The sequence below is a fragment of the Malus domestica genome, chromosome 16 (genome assembly GCF_042453785.1).
Source record: "Malus domestica chromosome 16, GDT2T_hap1".
Classification (NCBI taxonomy): domain Eukaryota; kingdom Viridiplantae; phylum Streptophyta; class Magnoliopsida; order Rosales; family Rosaceae; genus Malus; species Malus domestica.
Window position 1 is genome coordinate 35,234,239 of NC_091676.1, and position 9,555 is coordinate 35,243,793.

The window sequence follows — 9,555 nt, forward strand, 5'->3', positions numbered from 1 at the left end:
TGATCTAAGAATCAGACCTTATGCATTCTTACTGTTTAATGCTGAGAGTTTCTATTTTGTTATATTATAATGGAACCAATGCAGGTTTACTTCGACTACTTGAGGAGCTTTAGAGTTGAATTTGATGAGTTTTTTTAGGAAGGAATAATATCAGAAATTGAAGTTGGATTAGGTCCGTGTGGAGAGCTACGGTATCCTTCTTATCCTGAACAGCATGGTTGGAAATATCCTGGTATTGGTGAATTCCAGGTACCTTAATTAATGGTGATCCCTCCTTTCATTAGTGGCATGCATAATAGCTAGGGACTAACGGTTATTTCTAAATATTAAGTTAATAGCCCTTCATTCATCTGTGGTTATATTTTATTACGGAAATCTATTGGTTTATATTATTTGTAGCAGTCCCACAAGATCTGCTTGCAGTCAAATATTAGTATTGATTTTTCTTTTCTTTTATGCCAGAATGTGTGGTATAAATTCATTCTGGATTGGTTTGTATTGAAAGTTTGTAACTTTGATTTTTGTGTTTTAGGGTTTACTCATGTGTATTATGACTTAATAAATGGCCACTGTGCAGACGCAAGTGTGCTTAAGTGTGTGGTTAACTGTTTTTTATATGCTTTGTGTTCTTAGGATTGGCATGTTTAGTTGTTTTGTTTGGGGTTCTTGGGGTCAATCACTTTCATTGTTATTAGACTCGGGGGGTTTATTTCATTGGAGAAAAAGAATACATGTGACTGTTTGCCTAGGTGTATATACAAATTTACAAATACATGAATTTTTTTATTGAATGTAAGAAAGCGGTGTTATTTGATTGAATAATGAACCCCTAACCGTAGGTTATCCTGTATTTTTCTTATCAATATTGTTCTCATGGCTTTATGTATTCTTGATATTATAGTGAAAATTTGAAGATATTGGATTGGGGGGAGGATGGTATTGCCACAGCAGCTGAAGCTGCTGCTCTTTGGGCGTCGTTTCAGCAAGAGGTTGCTGTTTGGCATAAGTTTGACCACCCAAATATCCCAAAGGTATAATTAATATATATTGGTTTTTCATCTCAGTATGCATAAAGTCACAATAGCTTCAGATGAAAACTTTGATACCGTTTGTTGTCCTAACAATATTTTGGTTATCAGCACTGCTAGGACATGCAATTGCATTTTAATTGTTCTTGATGCAATAAAGCCAATAACTCACAAGCGCCTAATTGAAAAAGAGCTCGAGGGATTTGGCCAGTCAGCTATAGCTTTATTTCTGGTCTGTAATTTGTATAGCTTTGTCATTTTGTTACTTCAGTTTAGTTGATCTTAAGGCAATTTATGCATTGTGTTGAATTTATTCTACTTAAATGTGTTTCATTCATCTGATTACGCCTGAAATAGATGGTTTTTGCAGCAACGTGCGGGCGTGTTTTCTAGTGAGATCTAAAGAGAGGGATCGCAGGAGGGGGAAAAAAAGAGGAGAGAGGTGGAAAGAAAGAGGATTAGAGGAGATAAAGGGGTGGAGAGAAAGAGAAGAAAGAAGAGATAAAGAGGAGAGAGAAGAAAGAAAAAAATAAGAGAGAATGAAGAGAGTTTAGAGGAGAAAGAATAAAAGGGAGAGGAGAGAAAAAAAAAAAAGAGAAATAGATTCGGAGTGAGAGGTTATTGCTTACCCATTGTGAGGTTAAATTTTCTCCTCTTTCCTTAGTGAAGATAATATTGTCTATTAAAAAAAAAACTCTAAAAGCTCGTTTTTTGTGTTTTTAGATAATAAGCTATTTTTTAAAATTAGTCTTGAGTTCAATTTTTTTTTTTTTAAATTAGTCTTACCACAAAAAGTTGAATTCAAATAGAGTATCAAACATGCCTCTTTAAGCGATTAAGGTCAAAACTATATCCGAGGGATCTTAAATGGTGATGTGTTTGTTACAACAGAGATTAAATCGTCCATTACAGAATGGAATTCTTTGAAGGAATATATGAGCCCATAAGGAATTTAATATAACTTGTACAATATGGACGTGGAAAGAAATATTGGGAATTAACTAACAGTTGGAGACGATAAGATTTGGGATTTTCCTCCTTTAGCTAACTAGATCAAAGAAATCAACAATTTTCGAACAAAAAAAGAATCACTAAAAATGGAGGTCCAATTTTTCGAGTTGAAATTCCGCCAAAAGGATCGTCATTTTCACAATTCCAATGTTGAGAGTTGAACATGGGTTTTTATAGCTGCTACTCGTGCTTCCTTTTTTAAGGTTAATCTCAATTTACTATCTTGAAGTTTCTTGATTTTCAACATTTGGTACATCAAGCTTTTTTTCATCTAGAGCGGTATTTGAAGTTATAATTTTGGGACACTTTCATGCATCCGTTAAGAATGTTATTAAATTAGCCGTTAACTGATAATGTGGCATCCATGAGAACAATGATTGGACATCATATGTCAATATGGGCCCATGTGGATGTTCAAATTTTTTAAAAATAATTCTTGTGCATTCCCCCTCCCTCTTTCCCTGCACATCCTCCCTTTTCCCCAATCTCTTCCCCTGCACACCCTTTTGGCAACTTTTAGATTTTGGTCTCAATTTTCTGGGAATCCAAACAGGAAAAGAGGGATAGAGGGATACGGACCAGAGGGAGAGAAGGATACTCAAATCCAAGTCTTCACCTTCCCACATCTTGAAGACGCCACCCAAGTCCTTAGCATCTCCGTCTTCCTCTTTGCCGCGAAAGCTTTGGAGCTTGGCCGCCATCTTTCCCTGGGTTTGCAATGCCATCGTCGAGCAAAACAGGTCAAAATCGACGATAGCAGGGAGGACGGTGGAAGGGGACTGTCACTACTACAAAAGGGCCTTATAGTGTTAGTGGGTGATGTCGGTTTAATATAATATAGTGGTGGACAAGACATTTACGACAGCAACTGAACATGACGTCAGATTTATTGTCGCTTGTAAATGTCATAAATTGTCTATGTCGCTTTTAACTGACATAAACATTTAATGTCGCTTATAACCAACATACATTTTAATAATTTTTAAATACTGGTGTCGCTTTAAATAAAACAGTGTTGCTTTTAAGCGACATAACGTATATGTCACAGCCCGTCCCGGAGGTACTTTTGACGGGAATATGAAATGACGGAATTACCCTTGACGGGTATTAAGGTATGTGTGTGTGGCTTGTTATTTGGACTAAGTAAATACTTCCTAAACTATTGGATTAAAAGTTACATGTATTTTTGTGGTTAGGGAGTTAAATAAAATGGATGGTGATGACTTGGGATGAACCACACATGTCAAACCTCTTTCTCTCTCTTTCCCGTACCCTCTCTCTCTCCTCCCCCACGACTCTCACTCTCTCTCTCTCACCCTCGAACGTACGGACGAAGCCCAAAACCCTCGAACTTCCTCGGATCGACGCCAAAAAGGTATGAATCTTCATCCTTTCAAGCTCCTGAGTCGATTGGTGTTGGTTTTAGGAAGTGAAACCTTCGAGATCACGTGAAACCCGAACCTCCATTTTATGTCACTATTCATGCAATCGTAATATGTCGATTTTCAGGGAATTCTAAGCTTGTAGTGAGCTTAGTGAGGTCCCAAGGAAGCTCGGAGTGCTTCGTTTGAAGGTTTTGGACGTCGGGATCACTGGGTTCAACTTTGGCCAGTTTTCTTGGAATTTTTCCGGTGAGATTTAGTGATTTTTAGACCTTGAAACTAGTCTATCGTGAAACTACATGTTTAGGGCTTCAAATTGATGTAAATTTCGAAGAAAATGGTTGAGAAACGAGGGAGAACAAGGCAATTGAAAATTGCCCAGTTTTCCGGCCACCGGAAAGTTCAGTCCGGCGAGCTCGCGAGGAAGAAGACGCGCTTGGGCGCGCGTGTACCCGTGCCTGTCCTTGGCGCGTGGGGGCGCGTGACAAGCCCAAAATTAATCCTAAAAATTTGTCGACGTTCGTGACGTCGAGTAGGTCACTGTGGTATATTCATATACCCAAATTGAGCACCGTATGAGAAGTTATTGAGAATTGTTGGTTATATGCTTTAAATAACGTTTATATAGTATTCACTGCGGCGGCCCGTGCGGCGGCGCGTGGCCAATGGCCCGCCAATGTCATTCTTAGCATGTGTTTAAGGTTCTAGGTTCAGTTTTGATAATTGTTGGACGTAAATTGAGTAATTGAACCTAAGTTGGTTACGATTCGTGGTTAGGAGAAAATGTGAATTTACGATCCCACCGTCGGATCATCACCAAACTTTGATATGTTGTAATACGTAATATTTGAGGATTATACGAACTTACGGATTGGGAATCCGAGTTACGGATCTTCCGGAATTGGAGTTGTAAGTTCATAAAATAGAATGTTAACCGTCACTTAGTTTTGGAAATTGACGGAGATCCGACCGTTGGATGGTAATGAAATTTTAGGAAGTTGTCCTAGAGGTATATTGTGGACCTCTGGAAGTTATGGATTTGAAATCTGAGTTGCAGATCTTCCGGATCGAACTGCGTAGTGACGTGTTTTATATAAGTTATATATTCTATCGATATGATTTCTGAGATTGGATTTGATTATTGTTTTAGGCGCCGATCGTCATGACGCCTTGACGTATTGTGCTAGGGAGTTGTAGGGCGAACTCCAGGTGAGTGGGTAGTTTTGTTTTCGTATTACCTATATACTACTGTTTTTCCCAGAAAATGCAATTATATGAAAATATGTTTCAAAAATGCCATGCATGCATAATATGAATGATATGAATGATAAGAGTTATACAAATTGATAATTGATGCATATATATGTTAATTGACGCTGTGGATGCACATGTGAGTTTTTACATTATTCATACGATTTATTTTATGTGAATTGCATTGGAAGCTCATAACCTGCACCCTAGGTGTTAGTGCTTATATTATTCACCACACCGCACGCTCGCCTTGGATCCAAGTAGGTGGATGTCGTACAGACCACTAGAGGTGGTTCCGACATGCCAGTCGTACAGACAATTAGAGGGGTTCCGACTGGTAGGTGACCTTAGATTATGTGCACAGATGATTGATGAGAGAAGCACTAGAGCGTATTATTTCACCATCTTAGTCGTACAGACTACTATAGGTAGTTCCGACTTATGTGCAGTGTAGTGCCGTACAGGTCACAGTTGGTGACTCCGGCAGGGCCGTACAGGTCACAGTTGGTGACTCCGGCTGGATGGGATATTGAGCTATAGAATCAGTCATACAGGACCACGGTAGGGTCTCCGGTTGATTTATTATTTCACCTGATTTATATTGATGCATTCATATTATATTTTGGCATGGCATGGCATATTCTTTTTGAAATGTTATGTTGATAGATGGTGAGCGGAGTTTTGATGATTTATATATTTATGTTTTTATAATAATTTCTGGGAAAGTATACAGGTTTTACGGCGAGGGGTTAGAAATGTTTTAAATGAAAGGTTTTCGAAAAACTTTGTTTTACTGACCCACTCAATTTTGTTTTGCGCCCCTCCAGGTTCTAGATAGCAGAGCTTTGGTGGCCACGAGGAATCCAACGGTGTTCTGACAGAATTCACAAAAGTAGGACTCACCCTCGGGCGTTTCGTCTTAGTAATTGTATTTTTAAAGCTTCCGAACTGTGTAAATGGTTACGTCACTCTCACGTGACGGCCAGCATGCCCTCCTTCGGGATGGGGTGTGTCAGTATAGGTGTCGCTTCTAGTCGACACTAATTATTGTTTTTAAATATTTTAAAGCCTGCGTTGGTTTTGAGCGACATAGATTGTAGTTTTTTTTTAAATATTTTGAAACCGGATGTCGGTTGTAGCCATCACTAATAATATTTTTATATATTTTAAAACCCGATGTCGTTTTGTTATCTACCAAATTCATATATACTTAAGTTAAAAAAAATTAAAAAGGCGGGTCACTAAACTTTTGCAAAATTTCAAACATTTTGAAATTTGAAATTTTCACACCACTACTCCCGCACAAAATTCTAAATATAAAGGAAGAGAACACAACCCCTTCAGCAAAGAAGCTCCTTCCTTGTAGCCACAACAGTAACAGCAGCAATCGTCGTTTCAAATTCAACAGAGCCCAGACTGTGCTCCTGCCCGTTAGGATGAAGGTCGTCGATCCCGAGTTTCAGAATTTGAGGGGCCGCCGAGTTGAGGCAGAGGACTGTCATTGGGAGTGCCAGGGGAGTCGTGGAAGAAACGGAAACGACGTCGTCTCGTATTGAAGGCGAGGCCAAGGAGGAAAGTGTGGCGGAGGGCGGTTCGGTGGGTAAGCAAAAGAGTGAGCCCAATGGGAACACGATCCCAAAATTGCAGACCGTCGAGTCATTGGATTAGAAATGGCTCATGGCCGAAGATCCAAATTGTGAGTCCTTTTGCTTTTCCCTCATGCAATTTCTGTGTACAATTTCTTCAAATTTTGATATTTATTTTGGCTTCTTCTCTCAGATGTATTTTCTGTGGACAAGTCGCCAGTGCAGTACTTCATGGAAGAGATGTCGATTGGCAATTCATTGCGGAGCACAACCACCCTTGGCAATGAGAAGGAACGAGACCAACAAATATACTTGTTTTGAAATCTAAGATGTAGGAGGCAAGGGAAAGGTGACACATAGAAGCAAAATAAGACGCAAGCAACGTCGATTTACTAGAAACGGTGAAGAGAAGAAGGTGAAGATTGAGAGAGGGTGAAGAAGAGGATGAAAAAGAAAGAGCTATGGAAAGAGGAAAAAAAAAACAATTATTAGGTGGTGCGCTTATGGGCGACATTATAGTGGTTATTTTATTTATCCCATTATCAGGTGGTGTCAGTTAGGATTGACACTAGTCTGTTCCATTCCACAGTCATTGTCAGTACTTAATGTAACTTGTATCCGACGCAATCTTCGATGTCACTTTTAAGCGATGCTGTTTTTCTTTTTTATTTTATATTACTTTGCTTCTTGGTGGCGGATTAAGGGGGCTAAGCGACGTTAATACCCTTTTTGTGACGACAACATTGGTGTCGATTCCTCTATCCGACATTGCATGATTTAATGTCGGATTTTTACCAAAAATCCTACAGTAATTGGGGCTTCTTGTCGGTTTTAACACCGCCAGTAATATCCCCTTTTGTAGTAGTGGGTGTCGCGTTTAGAGAGCGGGGAGTCGAAGACGAAAGGAGGGTTGGGTGGGTGGAGTCGAAGAGGGAAGGGTGGATGTGCGGGAAGTCGAAGAAGAGAGAAGGGTTGGGTGGGTGCAGAGGAAAGAAGGGAGGGAAAGGGGAGGGAGGGTCGGGGGTGAGGTAAGAGACGGCCCAAAATTTTTATTTATTTTTATATTTTTATTATTTTTAATTTTTAATTTTTTTACTATTTATGTGGACCTATATTGACACGTGGTGCCCAATCATTGTTCATGTGGGCGCCATGTTATCATTTAATGGCTGATTTAACAGCAACCTTAACGGATGTATGAAAGTGTCCCAAAATTATGACTTCGGATACCACTCTGGGATGAAAAAACTTGATGTATCAAATGTTGAAAACCAAGATACTTTAGGGTAGTAATAACCACGGAGGTGCATGGGCCTAATCCAATGAATTATGTTAATCCATACTTCTAGTTTATACATCACACTTAAATACTAATAATGTTCACGAATAGATGATTAATTTGATATAAAAACAAATAATAAAAATAGTGACGTTAATGTTGAGAATAAAATCTCACAATGAAGAAAGTTAAGATTCCACCATAAAATCAATTAATAATATGAGAAGTATGCTCAACTCCTTATAAAACCATACAAAGTTCTTTCCTCATCAATGTAATTTATTCTCATCACACTCCCTCACGTGTAGCGATTTTTCAAGTCAAACGCGTGGTCAACACAAACAAGGTGAAGTGGATCATAGCTTTACACGTGGGACAACCTCCTGCTATGATACTATCAAGAAAGTTAGAGTTCCACTATTAAATCAATTGGCAATATAAGGAGTAGTCAAACTTACTTAGAAGCCCATACAAGATCTATTTTCTTGTCAATGTGATATTCATTTTCAACATTGAATAAGTGTGGCCTTATAACATGGTTCCTGATTTGAAAAATTATTAACACTGCTTACACGCGCCATGTGGAAACCAAATGTACACATTATTGTTAACGACAAGGCATTTATCGGCCAAACCTTGTAAAACCGCGTCATAAAGCCATTAGGTTCGCTAAAGTTCACCTAACAAGACAACTAAGGCAACACGCGGGCGAAAAAAGTCTCAAGAAGGAAGGCAATTGGAAAGCATAATATGCCTCATAAGTCCAATGTTAGTTTTATATATTAGACTTGTATGCTACTTAAATACCTCATGATCCAAGCATGACTCAAAATAATGATTATGACTGATTTATTTTCCAAATGTTACGTATACTCTTTGTACGTGATCTAATCGTTGAAATACGATTTTAGAAGTTTTTAGTCATACAACGTTTTAGTTGGCCTATTGTATTTTGAAGGGGACACATCAACATAAATGGTTATAGAGTGTAATGCTACATGTACAACGTACCTTACTATAAACTACATCACTAATAAAAACAAGACCAAAAAAAGAGGAAAAAGAAATATGATAATCACTCGTACGTTCAAATAGTTCATTTTTAAAAGAAATCAATACGCATGTCGTTGCCCTATTGACTTCGATATTTCATTAGTATTATTGATACTATCAATATTTCCTATTGTTGCATTAAACTTAAGTTACATGACAAATAATTAACGACATAATATCATTTCATTGAGTAATCAGACTAATCATATGGTTAAGTTGTTTGACCCAAAAATTTTCTAGGAGCCATTCCTTCTGTTTGGCTAATCACAATTCAACATTTTATCTTTCTTCTTGTAAATTTGATAACTTATTTTTGTGAAGATAATAATTTTATTTATGAATCCCTCTATGGTGAATGATAAATAAGAACATAAATCTTTGCCGAATGTGAATTAAATAATACTCAACTCAAGGGATTAAAAATATTTACTTAAACATAAAAAAAGAAAAACGAAGTTAAATTTCAAGCAACCAATTCACTCATGCATTTAGTCAATGACACCACCGATCTGATAAGTGTGAGTTTCTTCTTGTGTCGATGGCATGCCAAAAATAAACGCGCCAACAGCCAGCAGGGGCGGGTAGGCCCACAGTCCGCAGATGCCTGCTAGTCGGCAAGTCGCAGTCGAATTCCTAATTTCCTACCACCAATGCGATTCTTCCAACGGCTCTTTCGCCAGCAAAACGCCACACCAAACCATATAATACAAATACAAATACAAAACCATTCTTTCTTAATCCAAATTAAAAGTCAGGAATTAAAACTCTCTCTGTCTGTAGCCGCTGGCTGGCCTATTCAATCACCCTCTTTACCCATAAATGCCTTTGCTTTCACTTCCAAATTTAACAAGCACACCTCAGTACACATTTACCTCCAAAACAACCATACAAACATCCCCAATACACAACTGAATTGCAGATTATATATCTACCATATATTTAGACTACTCATTTCTGCAATTTCA

General features: G+C 38.2%; 1 long non-coding RNA gene across 1 annotated transcript; it reads left to right on the plus strand.

Annotated features, from left to right (window-relative positions):
• The first annotated feature begins 6,010 nt into the window (after nt 1–6,010).
• On the plus strand, nt 6,011–6,926 carry LOC139192634 (uncharacterized). The gene is made up of 2 exons (XR_011576851.1): nt 6,011–6,368; nt 6,472–6,926. It is a non-coding gene; the product is annotated as an uncharacterized lncRNA (long non-coding RNA).
• The last annotated feature ends 2,629 nt before the right edge of the window (nt 6,927–9,555 follow it).